We start from the raw sequence: 19,677 nt of genomic DNA, 5'->3' as shown, positions 1-19,677 counted from the left end.
GAAAAAAAGGTATCTATAATGCATTATAAGGGCATTTATAAACATATATAAAGCATTCATAAGGCTTTATAATGTTTGACATAAGCATTTGTAACTGTACATAAGTGTTCATAATTACACACATAACATGTTATAAGACTATATTATAAGGCTTTATAGCACTATAATGTTATTAAGTGCTATAATCCCCTATAATATATGTATGTTCCTGTTCTCTTGAATGTTGGTGAAACCAGCATCATAAAGCTTAATAACAAATGCTTTGTTTATTCTCATAATTCTTTATAAAGATCTACTGTGATAACCCCATTTTCACTGGCATACTCTATAATGTTCATCAGTATATTTAAAATAAAAATGACTTTGTAAGTGCACATAACATTTAATGAACATTTATAAGCACTCCTTACAGACTGTAGGTAAAGTGATGTTATTGATCAGCTCTATATTAACTTCTAACTACTTATGAATCACTATAAGTGCTCTTCACAGACTTTAAGTAAAGTAGGATTGCCATATGTATAAGAATGCCTAAACAAAGGAGTACAGGAATCACAAGTTTGGGCATTGAACATGGGTTTATTTTTTGTCAAATGTACATAGTTAATAAAAAAAAACAGCATGTATGAATAAAGATGCAACTTTGATAAAGCAACTTATAAAACATACTACATGCCAATATCAATACATATAAATATACAATTTCTCTGCATTTTATTTTATCAGTAAAAAAGCTAGACAGCCATCAGGTGTTCAGTGCTGCAAAATTTAGAATGCTGATCAAAACGATTTCATTAACATTGACTTTTATACCGTTTTCTAACATCATGGAGCAGTTTCCGAGTATGCCCCATTTGTGCTTTTTGGCCAACCAGTGTTCCCACTGGTTCTGGTGACTGAATACCAGATCCTTTGCTTGAAGTCACGTCAGAAGTACATGACTTTGCATCACATGTTTTGGAGATAGGCTTTTTTGATTCCGTCCACGATTATCCATCTAGGAGAATAAAGTTAAATCATAAGGTAACACTAAACTGCAATTAGTAGCTAATAAAACGGCTGTTTCGGTTGTTCCATATTTAAATACATTTCCATGCATGTTGTGTTGGTCTATTTTATAGACAGCTACATTTCCATGTATTCAACTAACCAAAGTTATGCTACCTATTGCTATCTGCCTAGCTAAGGATCAGTGCGTTCTGGCTATGCTAATCGTTGAACTAGCAGCGCAATGGTGTATGCTAATGAACTAGCACTTACAGCTGCTAATGTTTACTCTGCTACAGGTAAGATTAAAGAACAAGATTTTTACGTTTACATAGTTTACATGCCACAATAAAATGCCAAACATCGTTATGGTGTTAACGAGGTAACATCGTTACCTTGACATACCTCTTTGTAGCAGGGAAAAGCTCTTCTTTACTCTCCCTGTCTAAAATTACTCTGTACAGTACGGCGCTGTATCACGTGACTCCAGATCGTCCAGGTCAAACGCGGGAACGGAGCGATTTCCGAATAGATAAAATTTGAACAGGTTTTCTGAACAGCTCATAGTGGCTTGGAAGATGTCATTAATTAAAAGAAAAATTCTTGGGTTGTTACGAGGACAGGATAACCTTCGAAGCAGATGCAAAATTGTGCGATGGATGCAGAAAAAAGAGATTTTGCGCAGAGCAATGAGATGCAACTCATGCAAGAAAAAAAATGAAATTACACAAACGGTCCCAGGGAGACGGATATCAATGGTGAGATTTTGATGGTTGTTTTTAAAACATGGACGTTAAATGCGTTGTAGTGTGTTGCATTCAGTGTAAACTACTTCACATAAGATTTGTTGCTTTGGTTGTCCAAACAAATATTGCTAGGTGCTGCACAAGAAATGCGCATCATCGTACCGATGTTACCTCTTCTGTCCGAAAGGGTCTATGTTTTTTCGTTCCCGGTTATCTCTTCTACAGCACATAGAGTTCATCTACAGGTAAGCTATTGTATTTCCTTTGTATAAAATATAGAAAATATATTTTGTAATTTAAGGGTCACTAAGAAATTATTTGACTATTAATACTAATGAACAGCAGCTATAATAACAGTATGGCTACAAATTACAGAATATAAAATGTAAAGATTTTCTCAGGGACTGAGACTGAGACAGATGGATCTTATTGAGGATGGAGTTGCAGGCAGTAGCAGAACTCTCACCAAGATGACATCCACACTGAGAAAAGTAAGAATGTTACAGTCCTGTAGTGTTTAAACTCACTTCAAATGATTTTCCAATTAAAGTTGAATTAAGTAGTAATAATAACAATGTTCTTACCATGGCAACATGTCTGTGCTCAAAGTGTGCATCTCAGGGATGACAAAACTTCGTCAGCGTGGAAGACTGCGTGTTGGTGGCCCACACCATTTTGTGATGATAGATGAAAGTAAATTCTACAAAGAATGTAGTTATACCCACCTTGTGTGTACACCTCCTTGTTTCTACACTCAGTGTCTATTTCATTAGTTCTGCTTATTGTATAGGTGTACTTTTTAGATGTACAATTATAGACTGTACATCTGATTTTCTGTATTACCTTGTTGATCAATGTTCAGGACCCCCACATGGCCCAATGGATCAGATATATCAGTGCTGCTGGAATATTTAAAAACTGTATCCACTCAAAGTTCACTCTAAACACTTTTACCTTGCTTGTCAGAGTCAGAGATGATAGCTCATCTGCTGCTGGTCTTTCATCAGTGGTCACAGGATGCTGCCCACAGAATGCTGTTTGGACATTTTTGGTTGGTGGACGATTCTCAGTTCAGCACTGCTGTGTCTTCTGATCCACTCACACCCTAACACACCACCATGTCAGCATCACTACAGTGCTGAGAATGATCCACCCATATAATACTGGTCTGTGATGAATGATGAATAAAGTATACATAGAAACAGATGTACTACAGTCTGTAACTAAACTACAAAGTGCTCCTATATGATACATGAAGGTGATACCAGGACAGTGAGTGTAGAAACAAGGAGGTGGACATAATGAAGTGGCGAGACAGTGAATATCTTATTTTGGTGCACAAGTACTGTTTATTTGCTGAGTAATATTTTTTTAAATGCATAAAATGTGCAATAACCTTATGGGCACAGAACACATTTTCATTTGCTTTCTAATTAAATTACTTCAGTTAGTAAACAATATTGCATTAAATTAGCACAAGTATGAGATCCATAAAAGGATGTTTAAATAATAGTTATTATTGATAACTGAATGTGTCATAAATGTCTGCCAAATGCAATAAAAATATATATAGAAATTTATATTAAAATGTTGAAGTGAGTGAAGTCACGTCAAATTTATTTGTATAGTACTTTTTACAACTGAGGTTGACACAAAGCAGCTGTACATTAATACATTTGCTATACATTTAAATATCCACTATAAAAGCTTAAGTCTTAAAAAGAACAGGTGTGATTAACAGTGATTAATATCAGAATGTTGTTAATCAGATTATTTTTTACTCAGTTGACACCATTAATATTTATCCTTTGTTCAAAGGTTCCTCATTTTTATAAATTATTTTCCATACTTTTTAAAGTATAACCGTGGACGTGTAGGCTCTGTCTGGCGACGGAGCAAGAAGTGGGTGCTAGGAATTCTGGAAGTGAGTGCTACCACCAGGAAGCCCATACTGAAAATCGTCTCCAGCAGGTCAAGTGAGCAGCTGCTACCTATTGTGAGGCGCTACGTGAGAAGAGGAACCAGTAATATTACTGATGATCACCATACAGTACAAGAGACATTTTGTACGTCCACTTACCAGGGCCCACACCCAGCACCTGGAGCGGGCTTGGCAAAAATTCAAGGTTGATGTGTGGCGACACTGAGCAAACCGAAACACAAAACTTCTGAAAGAATACCTAAAGATTATAGAGTGGGAACATGGTATAAAAGTCAATGTTAATGAAATAGTTTTGATAAGCATTCTGAATTTTGCAGCACTGAACATCTCATGTCTGTCTAGTTTTGTTACTGATAAAATAAAATGTAGAGAAATTGTATATTTATATGTATTGATATTGGCATGTAGTATGTTTTATAAGTTGCTTTATCAAAGTTGCATATTTATACATACATGCTGTTTTTTTATTAACTGTACATTTGACAACAAATAAACCCATGTTCAATGTCCAAAGATTTAGTCAATGTCCTCTGTTTAGGCATTCTTATACATATGGCAATCCTACTTTACTTAAAGTCTGTGAAGAGCACTTATAGTGATTCATAAGTAGTTAGAAGTTAATATAGAGCTGATCAATAACATCACTTTACCTACAGTCTGTAAGGAGTGCTTATAAATGTTCATTAAATGTTATGTGCACTTACAAAGTCATTTTTATTTTAAATATACTGATGAACATTATAGAGTATGCCAGTGAAAATAGGGTAATCACAGTAGATCTTTATAAAGAATTATGAGAATAAACAAAGCATTTGTTATTAAGCTTTATGATGCTGGTTTCACCAACATTCAAGAGAACAGGAACATACATATATTATAGGGGATTATAGCACTTAATAGCATTATAGTGCTATAAAGCCTTATAATATAGTCTTATAACATGTTATGTGTGTAATTATGAACACTTATGGACAGTTACAAATGCTTATGTCAAACATTATAAAGCCTTATGAATGCTTTATAGGTGTTTATAAATGCCCTTATAATGCATTATAGATACCAGATTCATAGAAAGTGTTACCGAAAAAAATAATCTACTTTGGAGGATAAATCCCTCCAGGGGTCCCTCCCCATTAAACTCATGGGGTGGACAGATTAACGAAGGTAGATCAAAAGGTATGCCATTTTGTAGCCTGTACTTAAGATCCACCGGAAACGAAGTCAACCAGGAATTGTCAGGCACATGTGGTTCAGGTAGTTCTGTCTCACAACACTCTCTCGCTGTGTCCTTAGTAGGTGGGTTATTATGTAATGCGGTGGGAGTCGGGGTTGGACACATTTGCGGTGAAGAGTGGACCGCTACCTTGGCGGAGCTAGTCTCCTTTAAAGAAACCGCACCCACACGGAGAGTGCGCGACTTACGAGGCATACCAAACTCTAAACTGAAACACGAACGAATGAATATAACGAACCACAGCGACTATGAAAGGAAAATACGTTTATGTAAATAAGAATTCTGAAATAATACAAGGTACAATGAAACACAGCAGAGACTAAAGTAAACAAGAGATACAAAACCACAACGACCAAAAACGCTAGACCACTAATACATAAACACGGGGGAAAACCATCGGGAACTTGAATACAAAACACAGAAGCTTAGACTAAATGACAAGAAGACCGGCAGAGTAAGACAACGTAACAGATCACAAAGCAAACACCAGGATAAACTAAGAATGAACAGAGACTGCACGACTAGGAGTAACTAAAGCTGAAACATACAAGGAGACAAGACTAACCAATACAAATACTTACAAGGCTTTTAAACATGAAACTAGAGCTAACAATCAGACTAACAAGAACTAAACCACCAGGTAACAAACACACACAATAACCCACGATGAGAACACAGAAAACCAGGAACTAAATACCAGACAATAATGAAACAAACAAAAACAGGTGAGAAGGCAAATAACGGCAGGATAATTACAAAGAAGGTGTGGCGGACAGGAGGAGGGCGGAGCCAAGCGTGACACCCTACACTTCCTTCCAGCTATCGCCCCATTTCACTCATAAACGTAGATCTTAAAATTATTTGCAAAGCACTTGCCAGAAGATTAGAGAAAATCACCCCACTTATAATACATCCAGACCAAACAGGTTTTATCAAGGGTAGACAATCGGCCAACAATACACGCAGACTAATAAACATAATAGACTACTGCACAATTAACAAAATAGAGACTACTATTGTATTTTCAGATGCAGAAAAAGCATTTGACCGGGTAAACTGGAAATATTTATTAGCAGTTCTACACAAATTTGGATTTGGCTCATCCTTCATAAACTGGATCAAAACCCTACATAGCTCTCCCAATGCACGAGTTAGGACGAACGATGTCACCTCACAAAGCTTCACTCTACAGAGGGGCACCAGGCAGGGCTGCCCACTATCACCCTCACTTTTCATTCTCTTCATTGAGCCATTAGCAGCAGCAATTCGACAAAATGCAAGTATTACAGGAATTAACACAGGAACCACAAACCATAAGATAAGTCTTTACGCAGATGATGTATTACTTTTCCTGCAGAACACACAAGCTTCTCTTCCAAATACAATCAAACTTATAGACAGCTTCTCTTCTATAACAGAATACTCCATCAACTGGGGTAAGTCAACAGTTTTGCCTATAAATTGTAGTTTCCAGAACATGACCACCACTCCACTACAATCAGGTAATATTAGATATTTAGGCATACATGTCTCTGCTAAACTTTTAGAATTAGTGCAGTTAAATCATATCCCTCTATTAAAAACAATAGAAGATGATCTCACATGCTGGAACGCTTTACCTATATCACTCATGGGGAGAGTCGCTACCATTAAAATGATGGTTCTACCCAAAGTCAATTATTTATTCTTACTAATCCCAAATAAACCCTCTGCCGCTTGGTTTAAATCCTTAGACTCAAACATCTCAAAATTCCTATGGAAAAACAAGCCATCAAGAATAAGCCTGAAAACCTTGCAAAAGCCAAAACTCAATGGTGGCTTAGAACTACCAAATTTTTATCAATATTTCTTAGCCAATAGATTACAGTACATTTAAAAATGGAACAAATACGACTTAATAGACAGCCCATGGTTGGACCTAGAACAAGCATTCTGCGGGAAATTAAAACTCTCAGACCTCCCTTACATTAGCCCTAATATTAAGCGTCAGGACTGTTTTAAAAGCCTCAGTATAAATACTTCACTGACAGCCTAGTGGGAATTCCTTAAATTAACTCGGTCTCCACTCATCCCATGCAAACTAACACCCATTTGGAACAATCCAGACATCTGTCAGAACAAGAAAGTATTACATTTCACATCATGGCATGATAAGGTAATAAAAAATTTAGAACATATTATTAAAAATGGAAACTGTCACATTTCAGGAACTTATATCAGAGTATGGTATAAATAACAGTAGATTTCTTGAATATCAACAATTAAAATCCATCATTCAACAGAGATTTAACCGCAATCAACTGAATTTAGAAATATCAGTATGGGTAACTGAATTTTTAAATCTAGATACTCCTAAATTATTATCAAAACTGTATAAATGATTGTTAAAATTTGATGATTCAATATCCCTTCCAATAGCCAAATGGGAACGAGATCTATCTATTAATCCAGATCAACATTTTTGGACAGACGTATGCACAAATATTTTCAAAATAAGTAAAAGCCCCAACTTACAACTTATACAATACAAAGTCCTTCATAGAACACACTATACAGGACAAAGGATGTTCCAAATGGGCCTAGCACAATCAAACATATGCACCCACTGTACAGCCAATATAATTGATCACTATATGCATGCTATATGGGACTGTAGGCCTGTTCAGGAATTCTGGCAGAAGGTATGTGTAGAATTGTCCACGTGGTTTAAATGCTGCATCCCAACTTCACCCAGACTGTGCATCCTAGGAGACGTCAGTGAATTGGCTATGGAGGCAAACTCATCACACATAGTTCTCACTGCTCTATGCATCGCCAAGAAAACCATTCTTATCAATTGGAAAGCAAAAAAGGACCTGCATATTACTCATTACAAAAATGTATTACTCGATCACATCTGTCTGGAGAGAATGTCTGCTTCCTCTAAAGACCAGTTGGAGGAATTCAATTCTCTTTGGTTCCCACTGATCAGTTCCATTAGCTAGTCGGGGAGGCTGGCTGGGGCCTCAGCTCCCTGGTGGCCGGTTGGTGGCTGGGGGTCGACTCCGGGGGGACTGCTCGTGCCGGCCACTTTCTGGGCTGGGGGGCGGGGCTGCCGACCTGGGATGTTTGTGTGTTTGTCCTGGCGGGCGGTGGGGGGATCCTTGGATGGTGCTGCCTCTGGGCTCTGGGGTGCGGGGCCGGGGGTGTGGGGGGAGCAGGTGCTGGCCCCAAGGGGAGTGGCTGGCCTCCCCTGCCTGGGGCCACCCGACCCCGTGCTGGGGCCCTGCCCGCACGGGGTGGCCTGTGCCGCTGCGGGCGCACCGCTGGGGGGGGGGGGGGGGGGGGGGGGGGTCGGTCGGCCTTGTGTTGGGGCGTCGGGTCTGGGCCTTGGGGCTCTGGGGGGCCTGGCTGGTGGGGTGGGGCGGTGGCTGTCGGGGGTATCTGGGGCGGGTCCGGGACGCTGGGTTCCGGACTCAGACCAGCTTGTCTTCAATCCTGTGGATGTCTGCTGTCGTTTGATGTGCGATTGGTATGGCTGTGGGTGCTTACATAGGTGTGTTGTGTATATGGGACAAGGTGTGTGGGTGTATATATGGGTGGAGATATATATAAGAGATGAATGTGTGGGTGTATACGAATGCGATAGAGAATATGTGTTTAGGTGTATGTGGATGTCCAGACCGGCTGTTCTCTGTGGTGGGGGCGGTGGGGATCTGGGCTTGGATGCGGTGACGGAGGGAGCTGCCCACCCGGTCTCCTCGAGTCGGTGGGGCAGTGAAGCTCGGTGCTCAATGAGCCAGTTAGCAAGCTGGCTCTCCTCTTCCAGAGGACCATTTCCTCTGGACCTACGCATTTCCACCCACCCACCCCCCACACATACACACACACACACACACGCACACACAGTCCTTGTACATTTAGGATCCTGGGGGCCAGGCGTGTAACCAGAGGTTGACGAGGTGGGCCTGCTGCCATGGTTCACCCGTCTCCTCACCACTGTCTGTCCCTCAGTTTTTACTGCACTTTAGACATTGAGGGCCTTTGAGGGGACGGTGTGGACGAACACTGGCCAGTGGGCCAGGGCTTTGACCACGTCTGTCCCAGCACCTGTCCCCTCAATTTTAACTGCACCATAGTATCACACACTACCACACGTGCATATACACCAACACCTACACACAACACAGCACTGGAGGTGGAGGGGTGGGAAGGCCTTCCTTCACCCGTTTCCTGCTCCCTGCCGGGGCGGGGGGGGGATCGCAGGCGCGATCCTTGCTGGTCCAGCCATTTGCCCCCGCCGCGGAGGGTGTGTTGGTTTGGAGGTATGTGTGTCTTTGTCCTATCTTTTTATACAGGTAGGTGAATGAGTACATGTTGGGGGGAATATATGGGTATGTGTGTATATATTGGGGTGTGGGCACATTTGGGGGTAGGCTCTGGTTCATCTGGTTCCCCTGGACCTGCACTCCTTGGCTGTGGGGGCGCTGTCCGGGGTTCTCACTCTCCCGCCTGTGGGGGCGGGCATGCGAGGGTCACTGGGAAGTGCTGCCCTGGGGCTCCACAGCTCCTGGGGGGGCCGATGGCGGGTGGGATTCCCAGGTCTTTCTCTGCCTGCCTCTGGCCTCTGGGGAATGTTGTCTCAGCTTTCTATCCTTGCTGGTAAGTACATTCCGTACATTTATCCTATGTTGCACAACTAGGTTACACATAAACACACACTCACACATCACGTCATTTGTGCTAAATGTCTTTGGTACACTTTCTGCTTTACTTTGCTGTGGTCATTCGAGCTGGTTGGGGTTTTTTTTTTTTTTTATATAATTATTCTTATTATTTATTTATTTATTTCCCCTGCCCTTCTGTCTTTTCCCTTTTTATTCTTTCTCTCCCCCTCTTTTCTTGGTCCACCTAACCCCAATAATTATCACTTTGCATATTGTTATAATTGTTATAATTGTCATTTGAACTGTACATAAAAACAAAGTTGTCCTCCAAAGATGGGGGGGTGGAGGTGGGCCATTAAAAAAAATAAATAAAAAAAAGAAGTTGGACTTCTGGCGTCTGACATGGAATGTGTTCGAATGGAATCCAAGTGGGTGATTAACAATGCGTCTCTCTCTGGGGACTGTGATTTGGGAAACATTAAAATCAGCATTTGATTGAAACATCTTAATGAATCATTCCACGACCTTCAGCAAAGCATCTTGAAAACCACCAGCTTCGATATTTGCAAGGTTACTTTAACCAGACCTTTCTCAACTGCAAAATTTCTACCTGATGAGATCACTATTATTAGTTTCACTTTTACACAGCAAACACCCAGTTTTAGGTAAGTCCAGATCACTGTGGGGGGTAATTTAGCTTCATAGCCTAGTGCGGGTTTTGCATGTGTACACACAAACATTCTCCCACACCACTGTCATGGCTTCCCCTCATTGGCAGTTTGCTATGTGCTTCTTTTTGTTCTTGTTTTCATCCTGTGTCCAGGGTGATGGCGACAATGTGGACAGGTTTTGGTTTCTCTGGACAGGCAGGTTTTCTCTGCCCTTCACTCTTGATTTGTTAATTTGCCAAATTCATCTGTGTCTCATTTGCGGCTGAGCGACCTGCGCGTATGTTTCACTTCTCCTCCTGCCCTGTGTGTCTTTCAGGGTTGCCAACTTTTCAAGATCGCTTGGAGTGAGATTTGAACCTGGAGGGGGTGGCGAGTGTAATTTGTTGACCGGGTGGGGGGCGAGTGGGTGGCGAACGTAAGTTGTTGACTTGGGGGCGAACGTAAATTGTTACCGGGGCGGTGTAATGGACACAAATTAAGTATTATATCGCGATCGATCGATCGCCGGTGGTTGGTGCCAGAGAGAACTATTAACTCATTGAATCATAGATGTAGATCAGAGGTAAATAAACTAGATATTTAGTGTGGCGTGAGAGCGTGTGAAGACGGTCAAATTCGTGTCTTACGTTCATTGCGTGAGAGTTGGCTACCCTGATCTTTATCAGGGTGGTGCTCTGTTGCTTGTCTCAATATCAGTTGCACTGTTTGTTTTCCTCCCATTGTGCTTCGTTTGTGTTTGTGATTACATCCTGCTTTCGCCTTCATCCTGTAACAACAGGAGCTCAGAAATCTGGAAATCAATTATTTAAGACAGGAAGTCTTAACAGAGCTATTTCAAATCTACGACAAAGCTGTAGATATCCAACTGTTCTGTTTTCTTTGGATAAAAAGATGTTTTTCGTGGAGAAATCAAGTAGTATAAGCTACATTAACTTGAGTAGTTCAGCATGGACAAACTGATCATGTGATTTATGCCACACAACTTTTCAGCCTTAATGATTTGTTTGTTGCCAACTTGTCTAGTTTATTACGAAGATAGAACCATATGTTATAACAGCTGTAGAAACATTTCATGGTTGATTCGTTTGATTAAATGATAAGATGGGATGTTCTTACATCTCGTGCATGTTGGATCCGCTGGTCTTGTTACGTGGAAAACGCGGATTCCTCTCATAACTGACCAATTACTGTGTGGAAGCAAATTGATCTCTGAGAACAATCAGGACTTTTTCTTCATATCTAGACGTACATTCAACCTACTTCTGGAACACATGCGCACACACACACACACACACACACACACACGTGTGCGCACGCACACACACATGCACTTGCAGACGCACAAGCAAATGCACACGCACACACAAACACACACGCGCACACACGCGCACACACACACACGTGTGTGTGCGCACGCGCAGACGCACACGCAAATGCGCACACACACGCACACACACACACACACACGCAACCCCACATGCACACATACCCACACAGACACACACAATCAACTACACACATAGACACACACAAATTCTGCTCATCAAAGACTATCATCTAGGCAATTACATTAATTGAGCTATTATCCCCCCCCCCCCACCCCCCCCCTCTCTGCTACCCCCTGCTCTATAATGACACAAAGGACAGGGCTGAAACCCGCCTGACTCTTTATAATTGAGTCTGATAGCTTTGGTGGAGGGAATTCTGTGTGTCCTTGGCGTATATTAAGCACAATGACGTGTGCTGATAATGTTTTCAATTAGCCCAGTGGGTGGGTGTATACAGCAGCTGTGCACTGTTGTATTTTCCTGAAGACGTTGCTGTTCTGTTAGTATATCAGTCAGTTCAAATACAGGCACATTTACAATGAAAACTCTAAAAAGCACGAAGTCTAGTTCATTGGAATGGACAGGTGAATGTGAGGCCACTTAAGACCTCCAAGGTGTTCACTAAAGACCCAGCGGAGTTCTGAACTGAAATATAGAAAAAAGAAAGACACAGAGCACACAGAATAACTCACAACATGCTGCACGAGACTTCAGGAGATTTCTCTCGATAGATATTACAGCTTGATATCAAACCCAGGGATTTTAAACAGCCTCATTAATGAATTCATTTATGGATAAACAGCGAGTGATAACTGAACCAGGAATGCCAAACTTGTCAGACTGCTCGTCCTCAAGGATCTGATCTGGGGTGAAGAACCTCTCTCATCAAGGCAAAAGCAGGTGCAAAACTATTGGATCCAGGTAGCCATGCTTCTCGCTAGGGTTAGAAAGACCATGAATGTCTGAAGAAGCTTCAGGCTGTTTGACCTTTGCTTACATCAATAACAAAGATGTGTTCCCAGTGTCAGAGCATCTGGTTGTCTTCCTTTCCCAGTGAGGCTCCTCTGTGCGGAGACATGCTCCCGTTACTGCTTTACACAGCCCTTGGCTTTGGAGATTTCTGAACAGCTGCGTAATGTGAATATCATCTCTGAAAGAACTATACAAGCACGGCAGCATCTCTGGGATTGTGGGACTGGCTGAGGCAGGATGGGGAGTGTTCTTTTATATGTGCTTTTTTGTGCTTTTATTTTATTGAGCTCCATCTCCCCATCAGAAGAGGGAAGGGTTCTCCTCAGAGTCCTCAGGAGGGAGCTCCTCAATCTGCCCTCTGAGCCCCATCCCCTGCATGTAGAAGGGATCATTGGAGGGGGTTTCAGGGTAGACCTCACACTCATACTGGCAATCCCCCAGGTGGATATCCTCTCTTTCCAGGAAGTCTCTAGGGTCATTCAGCCTCACCTCCTCAACCTCCCATGAACTGTAAACTCAGGGAGGGGCCTCACCTCCTCTCACCTAAGGCACTCACTCTTTTCTCCTCAGCGTGCAGGGAGCCCTCCTGCACTGCGGAGGGGGCTGTGGGGCAGGACAGCGCCTCTGGCCTGGTTTCCTGCACTTTGTTTTGTTGTTTCACCTCAGGCACTCTCCCTCCAGTCAGGCGTTCTGTAATGTCAGCATCGTTGGGATTGGCTGAGGCAAGATATTGAGTCGAGAGTGTTCTTTTAAATGTGCTTTTATTAAACACAGAATGATACACAGTGACGGATACGAAACAAACTCAAACAACGACTGACAAAGAACACTGGCAATATGCATACTTAAATATGCTAACGAAAGCAAGATTAGCACAGCACATTACGTTACAGCACATGTGCAGCACATTACATTTATCAAGACGAGGGATAGGTAATACGAATGACAATGAACACACACATAAACACAGTGTCCAACATTGTTTTTTTTTGTTTTAGGAAAAAAATGTTGCATGCTCTTGATGTATAGGGCCTGACGTCTTGGACCAGGGTGTGGCACTATAAACATTCCTTGGGACATCTAAGATGTGGTATTGTATAACTCTTCAATACTTACATGTATGTGCTCAGTAGTTTTTATTTTGTCAGACAAATATTGACAAAATATTTTGAATCAGAGGTGAGGTGAAAAGTTTTTTTACATCACTATTTACATCCCCAAAATCAAAACTGCCTTTAATTTTTTTTTGACATTTTCTTCCTCAAATGGAACAAAATTTTGGAAATATAAGCTTGGAGGTGAATCAATATGTTGGCCCAACTGTCTACTTCAGTCTGAGTGCTGAAAGAATTTTCCTATATGTACACCTTGAGATAACTAGTGTTAAAGTGTACTAGTACAAATGGCTCAAAAATGTCTCAAAATGGCCTCCGCACAAAGGGTTAAACTCAGAACGGTACACAGTAACATGTAAAGTATAGATTTCATCCTGTATGTTTGTTATGAGGCCAATAGTTACAAATATGTAGCCCGATTGTGACGCTGGGCGCTGGGAGAAGGACTAGTTGAGTCTTGCACACACTAACGTTACGTTTATTCAACAAAAATAGTGCAGACGGCGCACGTATAACAATCACACATCAATGCATGTGTGACTCTGACAAAGACGAGCACGGGACACTGCGCGAACGCACATTTAATAGACAAACCACATAAACCCAGAGTGTTGACGAGACGAGCCACAGGTGAGACGGATGAACACTCAGACACAACCACACCCACGAAGATACACAGACGCAGACGACTAGACGTAGACAACATAAACACACGCCCAAAGGGGAGGGGTCAGGAGCTGTACCATGACACTGATTAGAGCAGAAATAGTTAAATATGACCAAGACCAGGCAGAAACTAGGACCATATGTATCTGGTATAATTTTAATAATTTTTACATTAATTTTGTTCTTTATTTTTACTTTAAGCTTCCACATGTTCTAGATACATTATTATACCAAAGTCTGAAGCTTTTTAACTAAACCTTATTATAGAGTCAAAGCATGAACTAGCTTTAGGAATTTTTAAGAGTAAACAATTTTCTTCATGTCGTTTTCTCAGTGCTGGTCAACAATACGCTGCTCTTATCAAACCTCCACAGACGATACTGTATATGGTGTATATTGTTAGGAGGGTCCAATCTATCAGGAGGCAGGATGGAAGTGTTAACTAATGTCATGCTGATGTGTTCGGACCTGAGGAGTAATTACCCTTGCCGATGCGGCTTTGTTTTCAGGAACCGTTTATAATTGAAAGCAATTCGAGCAGTCAGCTAACATTACGGTGCAGTGCCATAAACCAGCGTCTCTCATTGCTTTTCCTGTCCTCAGATGAGATTTTTTTTCTGTTGTTGTTTGTTTGCATACAGGCTTAAAAGGCGCTCATCTGTTTTACAACGTGTTCGAACGCTTATCAAAACCCAGTTATGTGTTTACTGGGAGATGCAGTGGAGGACTGTAATGAAAACATGGTTGTAAATGGATGTATGTCAGGGGACAGAAGAACTGGCTCCTCTGATTCGGCATGGTGAAGAGACAGGACACAAACAGGATGAGAGATAACTGCAGCTGTTAATGGAGTGATGTTCTTATGTGAGAGCACAAACATTAAATAAAAAGGTCACTAAACACCTATGGAAATGTTAGACGAGAACGAATAACCCTGTTGACATGTCATTTTACAAGTTTAAGTGTTACACAACAATTAGTCATTGCCCTGAGCAGGAAAGTTCCTGAAGAAGTGGTTCACACTGATCCCTTCCACGTGGGAGCGTTCACTGCAGCTTCTACCCTGAATACTACCATACGCTGCTTATGTCTGCAAACATCTGGGAATAGTATGTCAAGTATATTTACAATCTGCTTAATGAAATTATCAAACTAATCTGACTGTGCACTTCTAACTCCTCATTACAGCGACATAAAGCGTTGATTTTACTCCTGGCCCAAGATGTGACCCTAATAATATTAAACCAGGAAGCTCGTCTGAGGGATTTATGGAACTTTGTTCCTGGTTGTGGAATAAGGTGATAGGAATAATAATAATAATAACAACAAAATAACAATGACAATAATATCAAAATAACTATACCTAACTGAACCTGGTGGGACACATTTGTGATCATCAAACTTGATAATGACCAGGCTATAGTATTACGGACTTCATAATGACTAGGCTATACTTCCTATAGTATTAGAGTCTTCATAATGACCAGGCTATAGTTCCTATAGTATTAGAGTCTTCATAATGACCAGGCTATAGTTCCTATATTATTACAGTCTTCATAACGACTAGGCTATACTTCCTATAGTATTAGAGTCTTCATAATGACTAGGCTATAGTTCCTATAGTATTACAGACTTCATAATGACTAGGCTATAGTTCCTATAGTATTACAGACTTCATAATGACCAGGCTATAGTTCCTATAGTATTACAGACTTCTTAATGATCAGGCCATAGTACCTATAATATTACAGACTTTGTGATATGCATAAAATACCTAAATTAAGTAATTGTGTAATTATAGTAGTATGATAGGAATGTAGGTCTCTAGAATTGAAATAGAATATTTATATGCATATGATGCATGATCTGATACCAATATTAGTGATATACATGATATCTATATTAATTTCTTAATAGTAGTATCATATCAATATCATGCCCCTATGTTAAATTATTTCTCTCCAACATTGAAGGAGTGAGAGAGATTCCATCAGAACAGGGATTACTCCACAGGGATTACTCCACACACCCCTACAAATCCATCAGAACAGGGATTACTCCACAGGGATTACTCCACACACCCCTACAAATCCATCAGAACAGGGATTACTCCACACACCCCTACAAATCCATCAGAACAGGGATTACTCCACAGGGATTACTCCACACACCCCTACAAATCCATCAGAATAGGGATTACTCCACACACCCCTACAAATCCATCAGAACAGGGATTACTCCACAGGGATTACTCCACACACCCCTACAAATCCATCAGAACAGGGATTACTCCACAGGGATTACCCCATACACCCCTACAAATCCATCAGAACAGGGATTACTCCACAGGGATTACTCCACACACCCCTACAAATCCATCAGAACAGGGATTACTCCACAGGGATTACTCCACACACCCCTACAAATCCATCAGAACAGGGCTTACTCCACAGGGATTACTCCACACACCCCTACAAATCCATCAGAACAGGGATTACTCCACAGGGATTACCCCATACACCCCTACAAATCCATCAGAACAGGGATTACTCCACAGGGATTACTCCACACACCCCTACAAATCCATCAGGACAGGGATTACTCCACAGAGATTACTCCACACACCCCTACAAATCCATCAGAACAGGGATTACTCCACAGGGATTACTCCACACACCCCTACAAATCCATCAGAACAGGGCTTACTCCACAGGGATTACTCCACACACCCCTACAAATCCATCAGAACAGGGATTACTCCACAGGGATTACTCCACACACCCCTACAAATCCATCAGAACAGGGATTACTCCACAGGGATTACCCCATACACCCCTACAAATCCATCAGAACAGGGATTACTCCACAGGGATTACTCCACACACCCCTACAAATCCATCAGAACAGGGATTACTCCACAGGGATTACTCCACACACCCCTACAAATCCATCAGAACAGGGATTACTCCACACACCCCTACAAATCCATCAGAACAGGGATTACTCCACAGGGATTACCCCATACACCCCTACAAATCCATCAGAACAGGGATTACTCCACAGGGATTACCCCATACACCCCTACAAATCCATCAGAACAGGGATTACTCCACAGGGATTACTCCACACACCCCTACAAATCCATCAGAACAGGGATTACTCCACAGGGATTACTCCACACACCCCTACAAATCCATCAGAACAGGGATTACTCCACAGGGATTACTCCACACACCCCTACAAATCCATCAGAACAGGGATTACTCCATACACCCCTACAAATCCATCAGAACAGGGATTACTCCACAGGGATTACTCCACACACCCCTACAAATCCATCAGAACAGGGATTACTCCACAGGGATTACTCCACACACCCCTACAAATCCATCAGAACAGGGATTACTCCATACACCCCTACAAATCCATCAGAACAGGGATTACTCCACAGGGATTACTCCATACACCCCTACAAATCCATTAGAACAGGGATTACTCCACAGGGATTACTCCACACACCCCTACAAATCCATCAGAACAGGGATTACTCCACAGGGATTACCCCTCACACCCCTACAAATCCATCAGAACAGGGATTACTCCACAGGGATTACTCCACACACCCCTACAAATCCATCAGAACAGGGATTACTCCACAGGGATTACTCCACACACCCCTACAAGTCCATCAGAACAGGGATTACTCCACAGGGATTACTCCATACACCCCTACAAATCCATCAGAACAGGGATTACTCCACAGGGATTACTCCATACACCCCTACAAATCCATCAGAACAGGGATTACTCCACAGGGATTACTCCACACACCCCTACAAATCCATCAGAACAGGGATTACTCCACACACCCCTACAAATCCATCAGAACAGGGATTACTCCACAGGGATTACTCCACACACCCCTACAAATCCATCAGAACAGGGATTACTCCACAGGGATTACCCCATACACCCCTACAAATCCATCAGAACAGGGATTACTCCACAGGGATTACTCCACACACCCCTACAAATCCATCAGAACAGGGATTACTCCACAGGGATTACTCCACACACCCCTACAAATCCATCAGAACAGGGATTACTCCATACACCCCTACAAATCCATCAGAACAGGGATTACTCCACAGGGATTACCCCATACACCCCTACAAATCCATCAGAACAGGGATTACTCCACAGGGATTACTCCACATACCCCTACAAATCCATCAGAACAGGGATTACTCCACAGGGATTACTCCATACACCCCTACAAATCCATTAGAACAGGGATTACTCCACAGGGATTACTCCACACACCCCTACAAATCCATCAGAACAGGGATTACTCCACAGGGATTACCCCACACACCCCTACAAATCCATCAGAACAGGGATTACTCCACAGGGATTACTCCACACACCCCTACAAATCCATCAGAACAGGGATTAGTCCACAGGGATTACTCCACACACCCCTACAAGTCCATCAGAACAGGGATTACTCCACAGGGATTACTCCATACACCCCTACAAATCCATCAGAACAGGGATTACTGTCAGGGTTCGACCGAGGCACGTGACTCCTGCTGCCACTAGGCGGAGCCCGCGAGCTGTAACCAGGGGCAATCAAGCCCGATAGGTTGCACCTGTTCCACAGCCTATTTAAGACAAGCGACTTCAGCAACTCATTGCTGAAGTTGTTTGTTGTTCTATGCACACACAGCCCAAGCCAGTTTTCTCTCTTCTCCGGACTACCTCTCGTTTCTCCAGTTCTCCTGTTTCTACCCTGAGTGTTCTCAGGTTGTTTTTTGTTTCCTTCTGTCTTTTCCCTCTTTGTTCTTTGTTGGTTTGTTCTCCAGTGTTCTGGTTAACAGACTGGCAGGTAACCAGGTAGAAGCTATTGGTCTTGTTACCATAGCTTCCTCTTTTGTTTCTTATTTTTTCCCTTCCCCTCTGACACGTCGAGTTTGCCTCCGTGTACTTTTCGTTTTTTCCCATTTTTCTTTTTTGGACGCGTTATATTTCTTTCCGCGTGTTTTTTGTTTGTTTTACTTACCTGGTCTTTACACACGTCGAGCTTCTCCGTGTTGTCTTTCTGTTGTTTCCCTCTGGGGTTTTTGTTTTCATTATTTCCCGCATTCGCGGAGGTTTCATTTGGCTGTTTTTTGCCGTTTGTTTTATCGGGTCGTGTTTGAGTCCTCACCACGTTTAAACCAACGCGTCACCGCCGAGAGCGGCGGCGAGGCGTAACAATTACTCCACAGGGATTACTCCATACACCCCTACAAATCCATCAGAACAGGGATTACTCCACAGGGATTACTCCACACACCCCTACAAATCCATCAGAACAGGGATTACTCC

General features: G+C 42.1%; 1 long non-coding RNA gene across 1 annotated transcript; it reads left to right on the top strand.

The window, feature by feature from the left end:
* Positions 1-1,530: 1,530 nt before the first annotated feature.
* On the top strand, positions 1,531-4,134 carry LOC143488844 (uncharacterized). Its single transcript, XR_013124551.1, has 3 exons — positions 1,531-1,978; positions 2,135-2,224; positions 3,592-4,134. It is a non-coding gene; the product is annotated as an uncharacterized LOC143488844 (long non-coding RNA).
* The last annotated feature ends 15,543 nt before the right edge of the window (positions 4,135-19,677 follow it).

The sequence above is a fragment of the Brachyhypopomus gauderio genome, unplaced genomic scaffold, assembly GCF_052324685.1.
Source record: "Brachyhypopomus gauderio isolate BG-103 unplaced genomic scaffold, BGAUD_0.2 sc56, whole genome shotgun sequence".
Taxonomy (NCBI): Eukaryota; Metazoa; Chordata; class Actinopteri; order Gymnotiformes; family Hypopomidae; genus Brachyhypopomus; species Brachyhypopomus gauderio.
The sequence above is the reverse complement of the archived record's forward strand: the minus strand, read 5'-3'. Positions and strand labels throughout refer to the sequence as shown.